General features: G+C 43.6%; 7 non-coding genes across 7 annotated transcripts; all 7 read left to right on the top strand.

Moving 5' to 3' along the window:
* The first annotated feature begins 706 nt into the window (after positions 1 to 706).
* trnak-uuu (transfer RNA lysine (anticodon UUU)) lies at positions 707 to 779 on the top strand. Its single transcript has one exon. It is a non-coding gene; the product is annotated as a tRNA-Lys (tRNA).
* A 3,312-nt stretch (positions 780 to 4,091) lies between these two features.
* trnak-uuu (transfer RNA lysine (anticodon UUU)) lies at positions 4,092 to 4,164 on the top strand. Its single transcript has one exon. It is a non-coding gene; the product is annotated as a tRNA-Lys (tRNA).
* Positions 4,165 to 7,482: 3,318 nt separating this feature from the next.
* On the top strand, positions 7,483 to 7,555 carry trnak-uuu (transfer RNA lysine (anticodon UUU)). The gene has a single exon. It is a non-coding gene; the product is annotated as a tRNA-Lys (tRNA).
* Positions 7,556 to 10,873: 3,318 nt separating this feature from the next.
* On the top strand, positions 10,874 to 10,947 carry trnak-uuu (transfer RNA lysine (anticodon UUU)). The gene has a single exon. It is a non-coding gene; the product is annotated as a tRNA-Lys (tRNA).
* A 3,317-nt stretch (positions 10,948 to 14,264) lies between these two features.
* On the top strand, positions 14,265 to 14,337 carry trnak-uuu (transfer RNA lysine (anticodon UUU)). Its single transcript has one exon. It is a non-coding gene; the product is annotated as a tRNA-Lys (tRNA).
* A 3,318-nt stretch (positions 14,338 to 17,655) lies between these two features.
* On the top strand, positions 17,656 to 17,728 carry trnak-uuu (transfer RNA lysine (anticodon UUU)). Its single transcript has one exon. It is a non-coding gene; the product is annotated as a tRNA-Lys (tRNA).
* A 3,318-nt stretch (positions 17,729 to 21,046) lies between these two features.
* On the top strand, positions 21,047 to 21,119 carry trnak-uuu (transfer RNA lysine (anticodon UUU)). Its single transcript has one exon. It is a non-coding gene; the product is annotated as a tRNA-Lys (tRNA).
* Positions 21,120 to 24,077: the final 2,958 nt, after the last annotated feature.

Raw genomic sequence — 24,077 nt, 5'->3', positions numbered from 1 at the left:
CCCTTTTTCCTTTTATAAACAACGGAAACACATTAGCAGTCCTCCAAGATGTGGATTGTATTTAAGTAGCAGGCACATTCAGAAATTCTTTCAAATGTGTGTGCTGGAACTGGGGGTAAATATACTTTAAAGCTTTGCAAGCAAATCTGTTTTTCTGACATAGTATTTTATAAAGTCTCTGCTTTCAAGTGTAAATTTTGTGTTGTCTTCATTGACACCTGAATTATGAAATATATTACATTTTCCATTAATAATTTATATAAGTATTTATTAATATATTTTAAAACTTTGCAACCAAACGTCTGATTCTTTAAATAGGGTATTTTCTAATATCACCGGTTTCAAGTGTAAATTTACTTGTTGTCTTCACTGATAAAAGCAACGCTCGAATAGGGCCTTGAATCCTGGACACTCACATTAAAAGTCTGATGTTTTATTGACTGAACTATCCGGGGTCATACAGCAAGTATCTTATGCAGATCTTTGCCCTGCCGCTAAAGTAGCAGTTAGCTCGCGATTTTTACTTTCACTCACGCAGCCTCACAAAACACAAAACATAAAAGAGCGTGGTGGCGGTAAGGGTATTTATGAAGTGTGGGTGTGTGAGCGAAATGCGCTGTGCAGCCGGGATCAGTACAGGAGGATGTCAACGATGTAATGTTGCATCTCGGCCAGTGAATGTCGCTGTGTTAGCTTACATGCATGAGCCCGGATAGCTCAGTCGGTAGAGCATCAGACTTTTAATCTGAGGGTCCAGGGTTCAAGTCCCTGTTCGGGCGCTGCTTTTATCAGTAAAGACAACACCTAAACTTACACTTAAAAGCAGTGACATTAGAAAATACCACATCAAAAGAATCAGACATTTGCTTGCAAAATTTTAAAATATATTAAGTAAACACTAGAATATGTAATATATTTCAAAATTCAGATGTGACAAATATGCAACACAAATCAAAAAGTTTTATTGAAACATCAGGGATGACCAGCTTGAAATGCTCGTGTTTCATGGGGCTGCATGAACGTTGCAACTGATCATCTCGAAACTATCGCTCCATGTACCTTAAAGCACGGCCACTGTGACTAATCATTAAAATGCGTTAATCAGATCAGCATGAACGGTTTCTTTTTCACGGGGTTGCCTGAAAGACGAAATTGAGAATTTTTAATGAAAAGCAGCACCCAAACAAAGACCTGAACCCTGAGATTAAAAGTCTGATGTTTCACCGACTGAACTATCTGGGCTCACGCTCTTTTCACAACACAGCGACATCCAGTGGCTGATATTGAACATTACATCGTTCACATTCTGCATTTCATTCTGCTGTCATCCCGTCTGGCGGGGACCGACAACAATGGCTTTGGTCTTCCCTATATTTAATTGGAGAAAATGTCTCCTCATTCAGTACTGGACTAGCAGTCTGACAATTTAGAAACCGTGGAGGGTGTTGAGAGAGGTGGTGGTGAGGTGGAGCTGGGTGTTATCCGCATACATGTGGAGACTGACACTGTGTTTTCAGATGATGTTGCTGAGGGCTGGCATGTGGATGAGAAATAAGAAGGGGCCAAGGATAGATCCTTGTGGGACACCAGAGGTGTTGATGCAGGAGCCGAAAGAAAAGCAGTTGCAGATGATTCTCTGTTTAATTTTGAATTAATCCAATAATAGCGCATCAGACTTTTATTCTGAGGGCTCAGGTCTTTGTTCAGGGATTCGGCATTGATAATGCTGTTGAATATGAAGAGGTGGTGGTTAGAGGCTCTTTTGTTGCAGATAGTCATTGCCGGGCACTTGTGTGGCGCAAATGTTACTTGTCACTTATCAGCCCCAGCCTGAATGTCGTCCAAGTCTTGCTGCATGTGGGCACGGGCTGCTTCATTATCTGAGGAGTTGTGAATGGAACTGAACACTGTGCAGTCATCAGCGAACATCCCCAGTTCTGAACTTATGTTGGAGGGAAGATGGTTGGACCTAGGACACTGCCCGGAGGAACTCCTGCAGCGATGTCCTGTGGCTCAGATGATTGGCCTCCAACAACCACCTTCCATTGTGCTGGGTGTGACTCCAACCAGTGGAGAGTTTTCCCTCCGATTCCCATTGACTTCAATTTTACTCGGGCTCCTTGATGCCACACACCTGGTCAAATGCTGCCTTGATGTCAAGGGCAGTCACTCTCACCTCACCTCTGGAATTCAGCTCCTTTGTCCATGGTTGGACCAAGGCTGTAATGAGGTCTGGAGCCGAGTGGTCCTGGCGGAACCCAAACTGAGCATCAGTGAGCAAGTTATTGGTGAGTAAGTGCCACTTGATAGCACTGTCGATGACAACTTCCATCATTTTGCTGATGACTGAGAGTAGACTGCTGGGGCAGTAATTGGCTGGATTGGATTTCTCCTGCTTTTTGTGGACAGGACATACCTGGGCAGCTTTCTGCATTGTCGGGTAGATGCCAGTGTTGTAGCTGCACTGAAACAGCTTGGCTAGAGGTGCGCCTAGTTCTGGAGCACAAGACATCAGCAGAACAGCCGGGATGTTGTTAGAGTCCATAGCCTTTGTTGTATCCAGTGCGCTCAGCCCTTTCTTAATATCACGTGGAGTGAATCAAATTGGCTGAAGACTGGCTTCTGTGATGGTAGGAACCTCAGGAGGTGGCCGAGATGAATCATTTCACTCGGCACTTCTGGTTGAAGATAGTTGCAAATGCTTCAACCTTATCTTTTGCACAGCGTGCTGGCCTCCACCATCATTGATGATGGGAATGTTCATGGAGTCTCCTCCTCCCGTTAGTTATTTAAAGATCTACCACCATTGATGACTGGATGGTCACAGGACTGCAGTGCTTTGATCTGATCGGTTGGTTGTGGGATCGCTTAGCACAGGGTTGTTTTGATGATTTGTATGCATGGTCCCCCGTCCGTGTTTATTCTTGCTCACCCAGTAACCAGTGCATGTATTTGAAAGGATTTTTTGATGGGTCTGCTACTTACAGGTTATGCACATCTTCGCACTGAATCTAAAGTTGCAGTTAACTGACGATTGTCAGTGTCTACTTTCACTCCCGTAGCCCCATAGGCAGAGAGTGGGCGTGTGATAGAAATGCGCTGTACAGATGGGATTATGCAGAAGGAAATGCAGAATATGAAAAGACTTGCCAAAATCCATATACACTACATCAAACGCGCTACCCCTATCGAACCTCCTTGTTGCCTCCTCAAAAAATTCAATCAAAGTTAATCAGACACGATCTTCCCTTGGCAAATCAATGCTGACTGTCGCTGATTACTCCTTGTCTTTCTACATGACGATTTATCCTGGCCTTCAGAATTTTTTCCAATAATTTTCACAGCACCAGGATTAGCCTGACTGGTCTGTAATTACTCGGTCTATCCCTTTTTCCTTTTTTAAACAACGGAAACACATTAGCAGTCCTCCAAGATGTGGATTGTATTTAAGTAGCAGGCACATTCAGAAATTCTTTCAAATGTGTGTGCTGGAACTGGGGGTAAATATACTTTAAAGCTTTGCAAGCAAATCTGCTTTTCTGACATAGTATATTATAAAGTCTCTGCTTTCAAGTGTAAATTTTGTGTTGTCTTCATTGACACCTGAATTATGAAATATATTACATTTTCCATTAATAATTTATATAAGTATTTATTAATATATTTTAAAACTTTGCAACCAAACGTCTGATTCTTTAAATAGGGTATTTTCTAATATCACCGGTTTCAAGTGTAAATTTACTTGTTGTCTTCACTGATAAAAGCAACGCTCGAATAGGGCCTTGAATCCTGGACACTCACATTAAAAGTCTGATGTTTTATTGACTGAACTATCCGGGGTCATACAGCAAGTATCTTATGCAGATCTTTGCCCTGCCGCTAAAGTAGCAGTTAGCTCGCGATTTTTACTTTCACTCACGCAGCCTCACAAAACACAAAACATAAAAGAGCGTGGTGGCGGTAAGGGTATTTATGAAGTGTGGGTGTGTGAGCGAAATGCGCTGTGCAGCCGGGATCAGTACAGGAGGATGTCAACGATGTAATGTTGCATCTCGGCCAGTGAATGTCGCTGTGTTAGCTTACATGCATGAGCCCGGATAGCTCAGTCGGTAGAGCATCAGACTTTTAATCTGAGGGTCCAGGGTTCAAGTCCCTGTTCGGGCGCTGCTTTTATCAGTAAAGACAACACCTAAACTTACACTTAAAAGCAGTGACATTAGAAAATACCCCATCAAAAGAATCAGACATTTGCTTGCAAAATTTTAAAATATATTAAGTAAACACTAGAATATGTAATATATTTCAAAATTCAGATGTGACAAATATGCAACACAAATCAAAAAGTTTTATTGAAACATCAGGGATGACCAGCTTGAAATGCTCGTGTTTCATGGGGCTGCATGAACGTTGCAACTGATCATCTCGAAACTATCGCTCCATGTACCTTAAAGCACCGCCACTGTGACTAATCATTAAAATGCGTTAATCAGATCAGCATGAACGGTTTCTTTTTCACGGGGTTGCCTGAAAGACGAAATTGAGAATTTTTAATGAAAAGCAGCACCCAAACAAAGACCTGAACCCTGAGATTAAAAGTCTGATGTTTCAGCGACTGAACTATCTGGGCTCACGCTCTTTTCACAACACAGCGACATCCAGTGGCTGATATTGAACATTACATCGTTCACATTCTGCATTTCATTCTGCTGTCATCCCGTCTGGCGGGGACCGACAACAATGGCTTTGGTCTTCCCTATATTTAATTGGAGAAAATGTCTCCTCATTCAGTACTGGACTAGCAGTCTGACAATTTAGAAACCGTGGAGGGTGTTGAGAGAGGTGGTGGTGAGGTGGATCTGGGTGTTATCCGCATACATGTGGAGACTGACACTGTGTTTTCAGATGATGTTGCTGAGGGCTGGCATGTGGATGAGAAATAAGAAGGGGCCAAGGATAGATCCTTGTGGGACACCAGAGGTGTTGATGCAGGAGCCGAAAGAAAAGCAGTTGCAGATGATTCTCTGTTTAATTTTGAATTAATCCAATAATAGCGCATCAGACTTTTATTCTGAGGGCTCAGGTCTTTGTTCAGGGATTCGGCATTGATAATGCTGTTGAATATGAAGAGGTGGTGGTTAGAGGCTCTTTTGTTGCAGATAGTCATTGCCGGGCACTTGTGTGGCGCAAATGTTACTTGTCACTTATCAGCCCCAGCCTGAATGTCGTCCAAGTCTTGCTGCATGTGGGCACGGGCTGCTTCATTATCTGAGGAGTTGTGAATGGAACTGAACACTGTGCAGTCATCAGCGAACATCCCCAGTTCTGAACTTATGTTGGAGGGAAGATGGTTGGACCTAGGACACTGCCCGGAGGAACTCCTGCAGCGATGTCCTGTGGCTCAGATGATTGGCCTCCAACAACCACAACCATCTTCCATTGTGCTGGGTGTGACTCCAACCAGTGGAGAGTTTTCCCTCCGATTCCCATTGACTTCAATTTTACTCGGGCTCCTTGATGCCACACACCTGGTCAAATGCTGCCTTGATGTCAAGGGCAGTCACTCTCACCTCACCTCTGGAATTCAGCTCCTTTGTCCATGGTTGGACCAAGGCTGTAATGAGGTCTGGAGCCGAGTGGTCCTGGCGGAACCCAAACTGAGCATCAGTGAGCAAGTTATTGGTGAGTAAGTGCCACTTGATAGCACTGTCGATGACAACTTCCATCATTTTGCTGATGACTGAGAGTAGACTGCTGGGGCAGTAATTGGCTGGATTGGATTTCTCCTGCTTTTTGTGGACAGGACATACCTGGGCAGCTTTCTGCATTGTCGGGTAGATGCCAGTGTTGTAGCTGCACTGAAACAGCTTGGCTAGAGGTGCGCCTAGTTCTGGAGCACAAGACATCAGCAGAACAGCCGGGATGTTGTTAGAGTCCATAGCCTTTGTTGTATCCAGTGCGCTCAGCCCTTTCTTAATATCACGTGGAGTGAATCAAATTGGCTGAAGACTGGCTTCTGTGATGGTAGGAACCTCAGGAGGTGGCCGAGATGAATCATTTCACTCGGCACTTCTGGTTGAAGATAGTTGCAAATGCTTCAACCTTATCTTTTGCACAGCGTGCTGGCCTCCACCATCATTGATGATGGGAATGTTCATGGAGTCTCCTCCTCCCGTTAGTTATTTAAAGATCTACCACCATTGATGACTGGATGGTCACAGGACTGCAGTGCTTTGATCTGATCGGTTGGTTGTGGGATCGCTTAGCACAGGGTTGTTTTGATGATTTGTATGCATGGTCCCCCGTCCGTGTTTATTCTTGCTCACCCAGTAACCAGTGCATGTATTTGAAAGGATTTTTTGATGGGTCTGCTACTTACAGGTTATGCACATCTTCGCACTGAATCTAAAGTTGCAGTTAACTGACGATTGTCAGTGTCTACTTTCACTCCCGTTGCCCCATAGGCAGAGAGTGGGCGTGTGATAGAAATGCGCTGTACAGATGGGATTATGCAGAAGGAAATGCAGAATATGAAAAGACTTGCCAAAATCCATATACACTACATCAAACGCGCTACCCCTATCGAACCTCCTTGTTGCCTCCTCAAAAAATTCAATCAAAGTTAATCAGACACGATCTTCCCTTGGCAAATCAATGCTGACTGTCGCTGATTACTCCTTGTCTTTCTACATGACGATTTATCCTGGCCTTCAGAATTTTTTCCAATAATTTTCACAGCACCAGGATTAGCCTGACTGGTCTGTAATTACTCGGTCTATCCCTTTTTCCTTTTATAAACAACGGAAACACATTAGCAGTCCTCCAAGATGTGGATTGTATTTAAGTAGCAGGCACATTCAGAAATTCTTTCAAATGTGTGTGCTGGAACTGGGGGTAAATATACTTTAAAGCTTTGCAAGCAAATCTGTTTTTCTGACATAGTATTTTATAAAGTCTCTGCTTTCAAGTGTAAATTTTGTGTTGTCTTCATTGACACCTGAATTATGAAATATATTACATTTTCCATTAATAATTTATATAAGTATTTATTAATATATGTTAAAACTTTGCAACCAAACGTCTGATTCTTTAAATAGGGTATTTTCTAATATCACCGGTTTCAAGTGTAAATTTACTTGTTGTCTTCACTGATAAAAGCAACGCTCGAATAGGGCCTTGAATCCTGGACACTCACATTAAAAGTCTGATGTTTTATTGACTGAACTATCCGGGGTCATACAGCAAGTATCTTATGCAGATCTTTGCCCTGCCGCTAAAGTAGCAGTTAGCTCGCGATTTTTACTTTCACTCACGCAGCCTCACAAAACACAAAACATAAAAGAGCGTGGTGGCGGTAAGGGTATTTATGAAGTGTGGGTGTGTGAGCGAAATGCGCTGTGCAGCCGGGATCAGTACAGGAGGATGTCAACGATGTAATGTTGCATCTCGGCCAGTGAATGTCGCTGTGTTAGCTTACATGCATGAGCCCGCATAGCTCAGTCGGTAGATCATCAGACTTTTAATCTGAGGGTCCAGGGTTCAAGTCCCTGTTCGGGCGCTGCTTTTATCAGTAAAGACAACACCTAAACTTACACTTAAAAGCAGTGACATTAGAAAATACCCCATCAAAAGAATCAGACATTTGCTTGCAAAATTTTAAAATATATTAAGTAAACACTAGAATATGTAATATATTTCAAAATTCAGATGTGACAAATATGCAACACAAATCAAAAAGTTTTATTGAAACATCAGGGATGACCAGCTTGAAATGCTCGTGTTTCATGGGGCTGCATGAACGTTGCAACTGATCATCTCGAAACTATCGCTCCATGTACCTTAAAGCACCGCCACTGTGACTAATCATTAAAATGCGTTAATCAGATCAGCATGAACGGTTTCTTTTTCACGGGGTTGTCTGAAAGACGAAATTGAGAATTTTTAATGAAAAGCAGCACCCAAACAAAGACCTGAACCCTGAGATTAATAGTCTGATGTTTCACCGACTGAACTATCTGGGCTCACGCTCTTTTCACAACACAGCGACATCCAGTGGCTGATATTGAACATTACATCGTTCACATTCTGCATTTCATTCTGCTGTCATCCCGTCTGGCGGGGACCGACAACAATGGCTTTGGTCTTCCCTATATTTAATTGGAGAAAATGTCTCCTCATTCAGTACTGGACTAGCAGTCTGACAATTTAGAAACCGTGGAGGGTGTTGAGAGAGGTGGTGGTGAGGTGGAGCTGGGTGTTATCCGCATACATGTGGAGACTGACACTGTGTTTTCAGATGATGTTGCTGAGGGCTGGCATGTGGATGAGAAATAAGAAGGGGCCAAGGATAGATCCTTGTGGGACACCAGAGGTGTTGATGCAGGAGCCGAAAGAAAAGCAGTTGCAGATGATTCTCTGTTTAATTTTGAATTAATCCAATAATAGCGCATCAGACTTTTATTCTGAGGGCTCAGGTCTTTGTTCAGGGATTCGGCATTGATAATGCTGTTGAATATGAAGAGGTGGTGGTTAGAGGCTCTTTTGTTGCAGATAGTCATTGCCGGGCACTTGTGTGGCGCAAATGTTACTTGTCACTTATCAGCCCCAGCCTGAATGTCGTCCAAGTCTTGCTGCATGTGGGCACGGGCTGCTTCATTATCTGAGGAGTTGTGAATGGAACTGAACACTGTGCAGTCATCAGCGAACATCCCCAGTACTGAACTTATGTTGGAGGGAAGATGGTTGGACCTAGGACACTGCCCGGAGGAACTCCTGCAGCGATGTCCTGTGGCTCAGATGATTGGCCTCCAACAACCACAACCATCTTCCATTGTGCTGGGTGTGACTCCAACCAGTGGAGAGTTTTCCCTCCGATTCCCATTGACTTCAATTTTAATCGGGCTCCTTGATGCCACACACCTGGTCAAATGCTGCCTTGATGTCAAGGGCAGTCACTCTCACCTCACCTCTGGAATTCAGCTCCTTTGTCCATGGTTGGACCAAGGCTGTAATGAGGTCTGGAGCCGAGTGGTCCTGGCGGAACCCAAACTGAGCATCAGTGAGCAAGTTATTGGTGAGTAAGTGCCACTTGATAGCACTGTCGATGACAACTTCCATCATTTTGCTGATGACTGAGAGTAGACTGCTGGGGCAGTAATTGGCTGGATTGGATTTCTCCTGCTTTTTGTGGACAGGACATACCTGGGCAGCTTTCTGCATTGTCGGGTAGATGCCAGTGTTGTAGCTGCACTGAAACAGCTTGGCTAGAGGTGCGCCTAGTTCTGGAGCACAAGACATCAGCAGAACAGCCGGGATGTTGTTAGAGTCCATAGCCTTTGTTGTATCCAGTGCGCTCAGCCCTTTCTTAATATCACGTGGAGTGAATCAAATTGGCTGAAGACTGGCTTCTGTGATGGTAGGAACCTCAGGAGGTGGCCGAGATGAATCATTTCACTCGGCACTTCTGGTTGAAGATAGTTGCAAATGCTTCAACCTTATCTTTTGCACAGCGTGCTGGCCTCCACCATCATTGATGATGGGAATGTTCATGGAGTCTCCTCCTCCCGTTAGTTATTTAAAGATCTACCACCATTGATGACTGGATGGTCACAGGACTGCAGTGCTTTGATCTGATCGGTTGGTTGTGGGATCGCTTAGCACAGGGTTGTTTTGATGATTTGTATGCATGGTCCCCCGTCCGTGTTTATTCTTGCTCACCCAGTAACCAGTGCATGTATTTGAAAGGATTTTTTGATGGGTCTGCTACTTACAGGTTATGCACATCTTCGCACTGAATCTAAAGTTGCAGTTAACTGACGATTGTCAGTGTCTACTTTCACTCCCGTTGCCCCATAGGCAGAGAGTGGGCGTGTGATAGAAATGCGCTGTACAGATGGGATTATGCAGAAGGAAATGCAGAATATGAAAAGACTTGCCAAAATCCATATACACTACATCAAACGCGCTACCCCTATCGAACCTCCTTGTTGCCTCCTCAAAAAATTCAATCAAAGTTAATCAGACACGATCTTCCCTTGGCAAATCAATGCTGACTGTCGCTGATTACTCCTTGTCTTTCTACATGACGATTTATCCTGGCCTTCAGAATTTTTTCCAATAATTTTCACAGCACCAGGATTAGCCTGACTGGTCTGTAATTACTCGGTCTATCCCTTTTTCCTTTTATAAACAACGGAAACACATTAGCAGTCCTCCAAGATGTGGATTGTATTTAAGTAGCAGGCACATTCAGAAATTCTTTCAAATGTGTGTGCTGGAACTGGGGGTAAATATACTTTAAAGCTTTGCAAGCAAATCTGTTTTTCTGACATAGTATTTTATAAAGTCTCTGCTTTCAAGTGTAAATTTTGTGTTGTCTTCATTGACACCTGAATTATGAAATATATTACATTTTCCATTAATAATTTATATAAGTATTTATTAATATATTTTAAAACTTTGCAACCAAACGTCTGATTCTTTAAATAGGGTATTTTCTAATATCACCGGTTTCAAGTGTAAATTTACTTGTTGTCTTCACTGATAAAAGCAACGCTCGAATAGGGCCTTGAATCCTGGACACTCACATTAAAAGTCTGATGTTTTATTGACTGAACTATCCGGGGTCATACAGCAAGTATCTTATGCAGATCTTTGCCCTGCCGCTAAAGTAGCAGTTAGCTCGCGATTTTTACTTTCACTCACGCAGCCTCACAAAACACAAAACATAAAAGAGCGTGGTGGCGGTAAGGGTATTTATGAAGTGTGGGTGTGTGAGCGAAATGCGCTGTGCAGCCGGGATCAGTACAGGAGGATGTCAACGATGTAATGTTGCATCTCGGCCAGTGAATGTCGCTGTGTTAGCTTACATGCATGAGCCCGGATAGCTCAGTCGGTAGAGCATCAGACTTTTAATCTGAGGGTCCAGGGTTCAAGTCCCTGTTCGGCGCTGCTTTTATCAGTAAAGACAACACCTAAACTTACACTTAAAAGCAGTGACATTAGAAAATACCCCATCTAAAAGAATCAGACATTTGCTTGCAAAATTTTAAAATATATTAAGTAAACACTAGAATATGTAATATATTTCAAAATTCAGATGTGACAAATATGCAACACAAATCAAAAAGTTTTATTGAAACATCAGGGATGACCAGCTTGAAATGCTCGTGTTTCATGGGGCTGCATGAACGTTGCAACTGATCATCTCGAAACTATCGCTCCATGTACCTTAAAGCACCGCCACTGTGACTAATCATTAAAATGCGTTAATCAGATCAGCATGAACGGTTTCTTTTTCACGGGGTTGTCTGAAAGACGAAATTGAGAATTTTTAATGAAAAGCAGCACCCAAACAAAGACCTGAACCCTGAGATTAAAAGTCTGATGTTTCACCGACTGAACTATCTGGGCTCACGCTCTTTTCACAACACAGCGACATCCAGTGGCTGATATTGAACATTACATCGTTCACATTCTGCATTTCATTCTGCTGTCATCCCGTCTGGCGGGGACCGACAACAATGGCTTTGGTCTTCCCTATATTTAATTGGAGAAAATGTCTCCTCATTTAGTACTGGACTAGCAGTCTGACAATTTAGAAACCGTGGAGGGTGTTGAGAGAGGTGGTGGTGAGGTGGAGCTGGGTGTTATCCGCATACATGTGGAGACTGACACTGTGTTTTCAGATGATGTTGCTGAGGGCTGGCATGTGGATGAGAAATAAGAAGGGGCCAAGGATAGATCCTTGTGGGACACCAGAGGTGTTGATGCAGGAGCCGAAAGAAAAGCAGTTGCAGATGATTCTCTGTTTAATTTTGAATTAATCCAATAATAGCGCATCAGACTTTTATTCTGAGGGCTCAGGTCTTTGTTCAGGGATTCGGCATTGATAATGCTGTTGAATATGAAGAGGTGGTGGTTAGAGGCTCTTTTGTTGCAGATAGTCATTGCCGGGCACTTGTGTGGCGCAAATGTTACTTGTCACTTATCAGCCCCAGCCTGAATGTCGTCCAAGTCTTGCTGCATGTGGGCACGGGCTGCTTCATTATCTGAGGAGTTGTGAATGGAACTGAACACTGTGCAGACATCAGCGAACATCCCCAGTACTGAACTTATGTTGGAGGGAAGATGGTTGGACCTAGGACACTGCCCGGAGGAACTCCTGCAGCGATGTCCTGTGGCTCAGATGATTGGCCTCCAACAACCACAACCATCTTCCATTGTGCTGGGTGTGACTCCAACCAGTGGAGAGTTTTCCCTCCGATTCCCATTGACTTCAATTTTAATCGGGCTCCTTGATGCCACACACCTGGTCAAATGCTGCCTTGATGTCAAGGGCAGTCACTCTCACCTCACCTCTGGAATTCAGCTCCTTTGTCCATGGTTGGACCAAGGCTGTAATGAGGTCTGGAGCCGAGTGGTCCTGGCGGAACCCAAACTGAGCATCAGTGAGCAAGTTATTGGTGAGTAAGTGCCACTTGATAGCACTGTCGATGACAACTTCCATCATTTTGCTGATGACTGAGAGTAGACTGCTGGGGCAGTAATTGGCTGGATTGGATTTCTCCTGCTTTTTGTGGACAGGACATACCTGGGCAGCTTTCTGCATTGTCGGGTAGATGCCAGTGTTGTAGCTGCACTGAAACAGCTTGGCTAGAGGTGCGCCTAGTTCTGGAGCACAAGACATCAGCAGAACAGCCGGGATGTTGTTAGAGTCCATAGCCTTTGTTGTATCCAGTGCGCTCAGCCCTTTCTTAATATCACGTGGAGTGAATCAAATTGGCTGAAGACTGGCTTCTGTGATGGTAGGAACCTCAGGAGGTGGCCGAGATGAATCATTTCACTCGGCACTTCTGGTTGAAGATAGTTGCAAATGCTTCAACCTTATCTTTTGCACAGCGTGCTGGCCTCCACCATCATTGATGATGGGAATGTTCATGGAGTCTCCTCCTCCCGTTAGTTATTTAAAGATCTACCACCATTGATGACTGGATGGTCACAGGACTGCAGTGCTTTGATCTGATCGGTTGGTTGTGGGATCGCTTAGCACAGGGTTGTTTTGATGATTTGTATGCATGGTCCCCCGTCCGTGTTTATTCTTGCTCACCCAGTAACCAGTGCATGTATTTGAAAGGATTTTTTGATGGGTCTGCTACTTACAGGTTATGCACATCTTCGCACTGAATCTAAAGTTGCAGTTAACTGACGATTGTCAGTGTCTACTTTCACTCCCGTAGCCCCATAGGCAGAGAGTGGGCGTGTGATAGAAATGCGCTGTACAGATGGGATTATGCAGAAGGAAATGCAGAATATGAAAAGACTTGCCAAAATCCATATACACTACATCAAACGCGCTACCCCTATCGAACCTCCTTGTTGCCTCCTCAAAAAATTCAATCAAAGTTAATCAGACACGATCTTCCCTTGGCAAATCAATGCTGACTGTCGCTGATTACTCCTTGTCTTTCTACATGACGATTTATCCTGGCCTTCAGAATTTTTTCCAATAATTTTCACAGCACCAGGATTAGCCTGACTGGTCTGTAATTACTCGGTCTATCCCTTTTTCCTTTTTTAAACAACGGAAACACATTAGCAGTCCTCCAAGATGTGGATTGTATTTAAGTAGCAGGCACATTCAGAAATTCTTTCAAATGTGTGTGCTGGAACTGGGGGTAAATATACTTTAAAGCTTTGCAAGCAAATCTGCTTTTCTGACATAGTATATTATAAAGTCTCTGCTTTCAAGTGTAAATTTTGTGTTGTCTTCATTGACACCTGAATTATGAAATATATTACATTTTCCATTAATAATTTATATAAGTATTTATTAATATATTTTAAAACTTTGCAACCAAACGTCTGATTCTTTAAATAGGGTATTTTCTAATATCACCGGTTTCAAGTGTAAATTTACTTGTTGTCTTCACTGATAAAAGCAACGCTCGAATAGGGCCTTGAATCCTGGACACTCACATTAAAAGTCTGATGTTTTATTGACTGAACTATCCGGGGTCATACAGCAAGTATCTTATGCAGATCTTTGCCCTGCCGCTAAAGTAGCAGTTAGCTCGCGATTTTTACTTTCACTCACGCAGCCTCACAAAACACAAAACATAAAAGAGCGTGGTGGCGGTAAGGGTATTTATGAAGTGTGGGTGTGTGAGCGAAATGCGCTGTGCAGCCGGGATCAGTACAGGAGGATGTCAACGATGTAATGTTGCATCTCGGCCAGTGAATGTCGCTGTGTTAGCTTACATGCATGAGCCCGGATAGCTCAGTCGGTAGAGCATCAGACTTTTAATCTGAGGGTCCAGGGTTCAAGTCCCTGTTCGGGCGCTGCTTTTATCAGTAAAGACAACACCTAAACTTACACTTAAAAGCAGTGACATTAGAAAATACCCCATCAAAAGAATCAGACATTTGCTTGCAAAATTTTAAAATATATTAAGTAAACACTAGAATATGTAATATATTTCAAAATTCAGATGTGACAAATATGCAACACAAATCAAAAAGTTTTATTGAAACATCAGGGATGACCAGCTTGAAATGCTCGTGTTTCATGGGGCTGCATGAACGTTGCAACTGATCATCTCGAAACTATCGCTCCATGTACCTTAAAGCACCGCCACTGTGACTAATCATTAAAATGCGTTAATCAGATCAGCATGAACGGTTTCTTTTTCACGGGGTTGCCTGAAAGACGAAATTGAGAATTTTTAATGAAAAGCAGCACCCAAACAAAGACCTGAACCCTGAGATTAAAAGTCTGATGTTTCAGCGACTGAACTATCTGGGCTCACGCTCTTTTCACAACACAGCGACATCCAGTGGCTGATATTGAACATTACATCGTTCACATTCTGCATTTCATTCTGCTGTCATCCCGTCTGGCGGGGACCGACAACAATGGCTTTGGTCTTCCCTATATTTAATTGGAGAAAATGTCTCCTCATTCAGTACTGGACTAGCAGTCTGACAATTTAGAAACCGTGGAGGGTGTTGAGAGAGGTGGTGGTGAGGTGGATCTGGGTGTTATCCGCATACATGTGGAGACTGACACTGTGTTTTCAGATGATGTTGCTGAGGGCTGGCATGTGGATGAGAAATAAGAAGGGGCCAAGGATAGATCCTTGTGGGACACCAGAGGTGTTGATGCAGGAGCCGAAAGAAAAGCAGTTGCAGATGATTCTCTGTTTAATTTTGAATTAATCCAATAATAGCGCATCAGACTTTTATTCTGAGGGCTCAGGTCTTTGTTCAGGGATTCGGCATTGATAATGCTGTTGAATATGAAGAGGTGGTGGTTAGAGGCTCTTTTGTTGCAGATAGTCATTGCCGGGCACTTGTGTGGCGCAAATGTTACTTGTCACTTATCAGCCCCAGCCTGAATGTCGTCCAAGTCTTGCTGCATGTGGGCACGGGCTGCTTCATTATCTGAGGAGTTGTGAATGGAACTGAACACTGTGCAGTCATCAGCGAACATCCCCAGTTCTGAACTTATGTTGGAGGGAAGATGGTTGGACCTAGGACACTGCCCGGAGGAACTCCTGCAGCGATGTCCTGTGGCTCAGATGATTGGCCTCCAACAACCACAACCATCTTCCATTGTGCTGGGTGTGACTCCAACCAGTGGAGAGTTTTCCCTCCGATTCCCATTGACTTCAATTTTACTCGGGCTCCTTGATGCCACACACCTGGTCAAATGCTGCCTTGATGTCAAGGGCAGTCACTCTCACCTCACCTCTGGAATTCAGCTCCTTTGTCCATGGTTGGACCAAGGCTGTAATGAGGTCTGGAGCCGAGTGGTCCTGGCGGAACCCAAACTGAGCATCAGTGAGCAAGTTATTGGTGAGTAAGTGCCACTTGATAGCACTGTCGATGACAACTTCCATCATTTTGCTGATGACTGAGAGTAGACTGCTGGGGCAGTAATTGGCTGGATTGGATTTCTCCTGCTTTTTGTGGACAGGACATACCTGGGCAGCTTTCTGCATTGTCGGGTAGATGCCAGTGTTGTAGCTGCACTGAAACAGCTTGGCTAGAGGTGCGCCTAGTTCTGGAGCACAAGACATCAGCAGAACAGCCGGGATGTTGTTAGAGTCCATAGCCTTTGTTGTATCCAGTGCGCTCAGCCCTTTCTTAATATCACGTGGAGTGAATCAAATTGGCTGAAGACTGGCTTCTGTGATGGTAGGAACCTCAGGAGGTGGCCGAGATGAATCATTTCACTCGGCACTTCTGGTTGAAGATAGTTGCAAATGCTTCAACCTTATCTTTTGCACAGCGTGCTGGCCTCCACCATCATTGATGATGGGAATGTTCATGGAGTCTCCTCCTCCCGTTAGTTATTTAAAGATCTACCACCATTGATGACTGGATGGTCACAGGACTGCAGTGCTTTGATCTGATCGGTTGGTTGTGGGATCGCTTAGCACAGGGTTGTTTTGATGATTTGTATGCATGGTCCCCCGTCCGTGTTTATTCTTGCTCACCCAGTAACCAGTGCATGTATTTGAAAGGATTTTTTGATGGGTCTGCTACTTACAGGTTATGCACATCTTCGCACTGAATCTAAAGTTGCAGTTAACTGACGATTGTCAGTGTCTACTTTCACTCCCGTTGCCCCATAGGCAGAGAGTGGGCGTGTGATAGAAATGCGCTGTACAGATGGGATTATGCAGAAGGAAATGCAGAATATGAAAAGACTTGCCAAAATCCATATACACTACATCAAACGCGCTACCCCTATCGAACCTCCTTGTTGCCTCCTCAAAAAATTCAATCAAAGTTAATCAGACACGATCTTCCCTTGGCAAATCAATGCTGACTGTCGCTGATTACTCCTTGTCTTTCTACATGACGATTTATCCTGGCCTTCAGAATTTTTTCCAATAATTTTCACAGCACCAGGATTAGCCTGACTGGTCTGTAATTACTCGGTCTATCCCTTTTTCCTTTTATAAACAACGGAAACACATTAGCAGTCCTCCAAGATGTGGATTGTATTTAAGTAGCAGGCACATTCAGAAATTCTTTCAAATGTGTGTGCTGGAACTGGGGGTAAATATACTTTAAAGCTTTGCAAGCAAATCTGTTTTTCTGACATAGTATTTTATAAAGTCTCTGCTTTCAAGTGTAAATTTTGTGTTGTCTTCATTGACACCTGAATTATGAAATATATTACATTTTCCATTAATAATTTATATAAGTATTTATTAATATATGTTAAAACTTTGCAACCAAACGTCTGATTCTTTAAATAGGGTATTTTCTAATATCACCGGTTTCAAGTGTAAATTTACTTGTTGTCTTCACTGATAAAAGCAACGCTCGAATAGGGCCTTGAATCCTGGACACTCACATTAAAAGTCTGATGTTTTATTGACTGAACTATCCGGGGTCATACAGCAAGTATCTTATGCAGATCTTTGCCCTGCCGCTAAAGTAGCAGTTAGCTCGCGATTTTTACTTTCACTCACGCAGCCTCACAAAACACAAAACATAAAAGAGCGTGGTGGCGGTAAGGGTATTTATGAAGTGTGGGTGTGTGAGCGAAATGCGCTGTGCAGCCGGGATCAGTACAGGAGGATGTCAACGATGTAATGTTGCATCTCGGCCAGTGAATGTCGCTGTGTTAGCTTACATGCATGAGCCCGGATAGCTCAGTCGGTAGAGCATCAGACTTTTAATCTGAGGGTCCAGGGTTCAAGTCCCTGTTCGGGCGCTGCTTTTATCAGTAAAGACAACACCTAAACTTACACTTAAAAGCAGTGACATTAGAAAATACCCCATCAAAAGAATCAGACATTTGCTTGCAAAATTTTAAAATATATTAAGTAAACACTAGAATATGTAATATATTTCAAAATTCAGATGTGACAAATATGCAACACAAATCAAAAAGTTTTATTGAAACATCAGGGATGACCAGCTTGAAATGCTCGTGTTTCATGGGGCTGCATGAACGTTGCAACTGATCATCTCGAAACTATCGCTCCATGTACCTTAAAGCACCGCCACTGTGACTAATCATTAAAATGCGTTAATCAGATCAGCATGAACGGTTTCTTTTTCACGGGGTTGCCTGAAAGACGAAATTGAGAATTTTTAATGAAAAGCAGCACCCAAACAAAGACCTGAACCCTGAGATTAAAAGTCTGATGTTTCACCGACTGAACTATCTGGGCTCACGCTCTTTTCACAACACAGCGACATCCAGTGGCTGATATTGAACATTACATCGTTCACATTCTGCATTTCATTCTGCTGTCATCCCGTCTGGCGGGGACCGACAACAATGGCTTCGGTCTTCCCTATATTTAATTGGAGAAAATGTCTCCTCATTCAGTACTGGACTAGCAGTCTGACAATTTAGAAACCGTGGAGGGTGTTGAGAGAGGTGGTGGTGAGGTGGAGCTGGGTGTTATCCGCATACATGTGGAGACTGACACTGTGTTTTCAGATGATGTTGCTGAGGGCTGGCATGTGGATGAGAAATAAGAAGGGGCCAAGGATAGATCCTTGTGGGACACCAGAGGTGTTGATGCAGGAGCCGAAAGAAAAGCAGTTGCAGATGATTCTCTGTTTAATTTTGAATTAATCCAATAATAGCGCATCAGACTTTTATTCTGAGGGCTCAGGTCTTTGTTCAGGGATTCGGCATTGATAATGCTGTTGAATATGAAGAGGTGGTGGTTAGAGGCTCTTTTGTTGCAGATAGTCATTGCCGGGCACTTGTGTGGCGCAAATGTTACTTGTCACTTATCAGCCCCAGCCTGAATGTCGTCCAAGTCTTGCTGCATGTGGGCACGGGCTGCTTCATTATCTGAGGAGTTGTGAATGGAACTGAACACTGTGCAGTCATCAGCGAACATCCCCAGTTCTGAACTTATGTTGGAGGGAAGATGGTTGGACCTAGGACACTGCCCGGAGGAACTCCTGCAGCGATGTCCTGTGGCTCAGATGATTGGCCTCCAACAACCACAACCATCTTCCATTGTGCTGGGTGTGACTCCAACCAGTGGAGAGTTTTCCCTCCGATTCCCATTGACTTCAATTTTACTCGGGCTCCTTGATGCCACACACCTGGTCAAATGCTGCCTTGATGTCAAGGGCAGTCACTCTCACCTCACCTCTGGAATTCAGCTCCTTTGTCCATGGTTGGACCAAGGCTGTAATGAGGTCTGGAGCCGAGTGGTCCTGGCGGAACCCAAACTGAGCATCAGTGAGCAAGTTATTGGTGAGTAAGTGCCACTTGATAGCACTGTCGATGACAACTTCCATCATTTTGCTGATGACTGAGAGTAGACTGCTGGGGCAGTAATTGGCTGGATTGGATTTCTCCTGCTTTTTGTGGACAGGACATACCTGGGCAGCTTTCTGCATTGTCGGGTAGATGCCAGTGTTGTAGCTGCACTGAAACAGCTTGGCTAGAGGTGCGCCTAGTTCTGGAGCACAAGACATCAGCAGAACAGCCGGGATGTTGTTAGAGTCCATAGCCTTTGTTGTATCCAGTGCGCTCAGCCCTTTCTTAATATCACGTGGAGTGAATCAAATTGGCTGAAGACTGGCTTCTGTGATGGTAGGAACCTCAGGAGGTGGCCGAGATGAATCATTTCACTCGGCACTTCTGGTTGAAGATAGTTGCAAATGCTTCAACCTTATCTTTTGCACAGCGTGCTGGCCTCCACCATCATTGATGATGGGAATGTTCATGGAGTCTCCTCCTCCCGTTAGTTATTTAAAGATCTACCACCATTGATGACTGGATGGTCACAGGACTGCAGTGCTTTGATCTGATCGGTTGGTTGTGGGATCGCTTAGCACAGGGTTGTTTTGATGATTTGTATGCATGGTCCCCCGTCCGTGTTTATTCTTGCTCACCCAGTAACCAGTGCATGTATTTGAAAGGATTTTTTGATGGGTCTGCTACTTACAGGTTATGCACATCTTCGCACTGAATCTAAAGTTGCAGTTAACTGACGATTGTCAGTGTCTACTTTCACTCCCGTAGCCCCATAGGCAGAGAGTGGGCGTGTGATAGAAATGCGCTGTACAGATGGGATTATGCAGAAGGAAATGCAGAATATGAAAAGACTTGCCAAAATCCATATACACTACATCAAACGCGCTACCCCTATCGAACCTCCTTGTTGCCTCCTCAAAAAATTCAATCAAAGTTAATCAGACACGATCTTCCCTTGGCAAATCAATGCTGACTGTCGCTGATTACTCCTTGTCTTTCTACATGACGATTTATCCTGGCCTTCAGAATTTTTTCCAATAACTTTCACAGCACCAGGATTAGCCTGACTGGTCTGTAATTACTCGGTCTATCCCTTTTTCCTTTTTTAAACAACGGAAACACATTAGCAGTCCTCCAAGATGTGGATTGTATTTAAGTAGCAGGCACATTCAGAAATTCTTTCAAATGTGTGTGCTGGAACTGGGGGTAAATATACTTTAAAGCTTTGCAAGCAAATCTGTTTTTCTGACATAGTATATTATAAAGTCTCTGCTTTCAAGTGTAAATTTTGTGTTGTCTTCATTGACACCTGAATTATGAAATATATTACATTTTCCATTAATAATTTATATAAGTATTTATTAATATATTTTAAAACTTTGCAACCAAACGTCTGATTCTTTAAATAGGGTATTTTCTAATATCACCGGTTTCAAGTGTAAATTTACTTGTTGTCTTCACTGATAAAAGCAACGCTCGAATAGGGCCTTGAATCCTGGACACTCACATTAAAAGTCTGATGTTTTATTGACTGAACTATCCGGGGTCATACAGCAAGTATCTTATGCAGATCTTTGCCCTGCCGCTAAAGTAGCAGTTAGCTCGCGATTTTTACTTTCACTCACGCAGCCTCACAAAACACAAAACATAAAAGAGCGTGGTGGCGGTAAGGGTATTTATGAAGTGTGGGTGTGTGAGCGAAATGCGCTGTGCAGCCGGGATCAGTACAGGAGGATGTCAACGATGTAATGTTGCATCTCGGCCAGTGAATGTCGCTGTGTTAGCTTACATGCATGAGCCCGGATAGCTCAGTCGGTAGAGCATCAGACTTTTAATCTGAGGGTCCAGGGTTCAAGTCCCTGTTCGGGCGCTGCTTTTATCAGTAAAGACAACACCTAAACTTACACTTAAAAGCAGTGACATTAGAAAATACCCCATCAAAAGAATCAGACATTTGCTTGCAAAATTTTAAAATATATTAAGTAAACACTAGAATATGTAATATATTTCAAAATTCAGATGTGACAAATATGCAACACAAATCAAAAAGTTTTATTGAAACATCAGGGATGACCAGCTTGAAATGCTCGTGTTTCATGGGGCTGCATGAACGTTGCAACTGATCATCTCGAAACTATCGCTCCATGTACCTTAAAGCACCGCCACTGTGACTAATCATTAAAATGCGTTAATCAGATCAGCATGAACGGTTTCTTTTTCACGGGGTTGCCTGAAAGACGAAATTGAGAATTTTTAATGAAAAGCAGCACCCAAACAAAGACCTGAACCCTGAGATTAAAAGTCTGATGTTTCAGCGACTGAACTATCTGGGCTCACGCTCTTTTCACAACACAGCGACATCCAGTGGCTGATATTGAACATTACATCGTTCACATTCTGCATTTCATTCTGCTGTCATCCCGTCTGGCGGGGACCGACAACAATGGCTTTGGTCTTCCCTATATTTAATTGGAGAAAATGTCTCCTCATTCAGTACTGGACTAGCAGTCTGACAATTTAGAAACCGTGGAGGGTGTTGAGTGAGGTGGAGCTGGGTGTTATCCGCATACATGTGGAGACTGACACTGTGTTTTCAGATGATGTTGCTGAGGGCTGGCATGTGGATGAGAAATAAGAAGGGGCCAAGGATAGATCCTTGTGGGACACCAGAGGTGTTGATGCAGGAGCCGAAAGAAAAGCAGTTGCAGATGATTCTCTGTTTAATTTTGAATTAATCCAATAATAGCGCATCAGACTTTTATTCTGAGGGCTCAGGTCTTTGTTCAGGGATTCGGCATTGATAATGCTGTTGAATATGAAGAGGTGGTGGTTAGAGGCTCTTTTGTTGCAGATAGTCATTGCCGGGCACTTGTGTGGCGCAAATGTTACTTGTCACTTATCAGCCCCAGCCTGAATGTCGTCCAAGTCTTGCTGCATGTGGGCACGGGCTGCTTCATTATCTGAGGAGTTGTGAATGGAACTGAACACTGTGCAGTCATCAGCGAACATCCCCAGTTCTGAACTTATGTTGGAGGGAAGATGGTTGGACCTAGGACACTGCCCGGAGGAACTTCTGCAGCGATGTCCTGTGGCTCAGATGATTGGCCTCCAACAACCACAACCATCTTCCATTGTGCTGGGTGTGACTCCAACCAGTGGAGAGTGTTCCCTCCGATTCCCATTGACTTCAATTTTACTCGGGCTCCTTGATGCCACACACCTGGTCAAATGCTGCCTTGATGTCAAGGGCAGTCACTCTCACCTCACCTCTGGAATTCAGCTCCTTTGTCCATGGTTGGACCAAGGCTGTAATGAGGTCTGGAGCCGAGTGGTCCTGGCGGAACCCAAACTGAGCATCAGTGAGCAAGTTATTGGTGAGTAAGTGCCACTTGATAGCACTGTCGATGACAACTTCCATCATTTTGCTGATGACTGAGAGTAGACTGCTGGGGCAGTAATTGGCTGGATTGGATTTCTCCTGCTTTTTGTGGACAGGACATACCTGGGCAGCTTTCTGCATTGTCGGGTAGATGCCAGTGTTGTAGCTGCACTGAAACAGCTTGGCTAGAGGTGCGCCTAGTTCTGGAGCACAAGACATCAGCAGAACAGCCGGGATGTTGTTAGAGTCCATAGCCTTTGTTGTATCCAGTGCGCTCAGCCCTTTCTTAATATCACGTGGAGTGAATCAAATTGGCTGAAGACTGGCTTCTGTGATGGTAGGAACCTCAGGAGGTGGCCGAGATGAATCATTTCACTCGGCACTTCTGGTTGAAGATAGTTGCAAATGCTTCAACCTTATCTTTTGCACAGCGTGCTGGCCTCCACCATCATTGATGATGGGAATGTTCATGGAGTCTCCTCCTCCCGTTAGTTATTTAAAGATCTACCACCATTGATGACTGGATGGTCACAGGACTGCAGTGCTTTGATCTGATCGGTTGGTTGTGGGATCGCTTAGCACAGGGTTGTTTTGATGATTTGTATGCATGGTCCCCCGTCCGTGTTTATTCTTGCTCACCCAGTAACCAGTGCATGTATTTGAAAGGATTTTTTGATGGGTCTGCTACTTACAGGTTATGCACATCTTCGCACTGAATCTAAAGTTGCAGTTAACTGACGATTGTCAGTGTCTACTTTCACTCCCGTAGCCCCATAGGCAGAGAGTGGGCGTGTGATAGAAATGCGCTGTACAGATGGGATTATGCAGAAGGAAATGCAGAATATGAAAAGACTTGCCAAAATCCATATACACTACATCAAACGCGCTACCCCTATCGAACCTCCTTGTTGCCTCCTCAAAAAATTCAATCAAAGTTAATCAGACACGATCTTCCCTTGGCAAATCAATGCTGACTGTCGCTGATTACTCCTTGTCTTTCTACATGACGATTTATCCTGGCCTTCAGAATTTTTTCCAATAATTTTCACAGCACCAGGATTAGCCTGACTGGTCTGTAATTACTCGGTCTATCCCTTTTTCCTTTTTTAAACAACGGAAACACATTAGCAGTCCTCCAAGATGTGGATTGTATTTAAGTAGCAGGCACATTCAGAAATTCTTTCAAATGTGTGTGCTGGAACTGGGGGTAAATATACTTTAAAGCTTTGCAAGCAAATCTGTTTTTCTGACATAGTATTTTATAAAGTCTCTGCTTTCAAGTGTAAATTTTGTGTTGTCTTCATTGACACCTGAATTATGAAATATATTACATTTTCCATTAATAATTTATATAAGTATTTATTAATATATGTTAAAACTTTGCAACCAAACGTCTGATTCTTTAAATAGGGTATTTTCTAATATCACCGGTTTCAAGTGTAAATTTAC

This window comes from Somniosus microcephalus, unplaced genomic scaffold, assembly GCF_052327205.1.
Source record: "Somniosus microcephalus isolate GS21.2 unplaced genomic scaffold, FLI_Smic_1.0 unresolved_chr2, whole genome shotgun sequence".
NCBI lineage: Eukaryota > Metazoa > Chordata > Chondrichthyes > Squaliformes > Somniosidae > Somniosus > Somniosus microcephalus.
The sequence above is the reverse complement of the archived record's forward strand: the minus strand, read 5'-3'. Positions and strand labels throughout refer to the sequence as shown.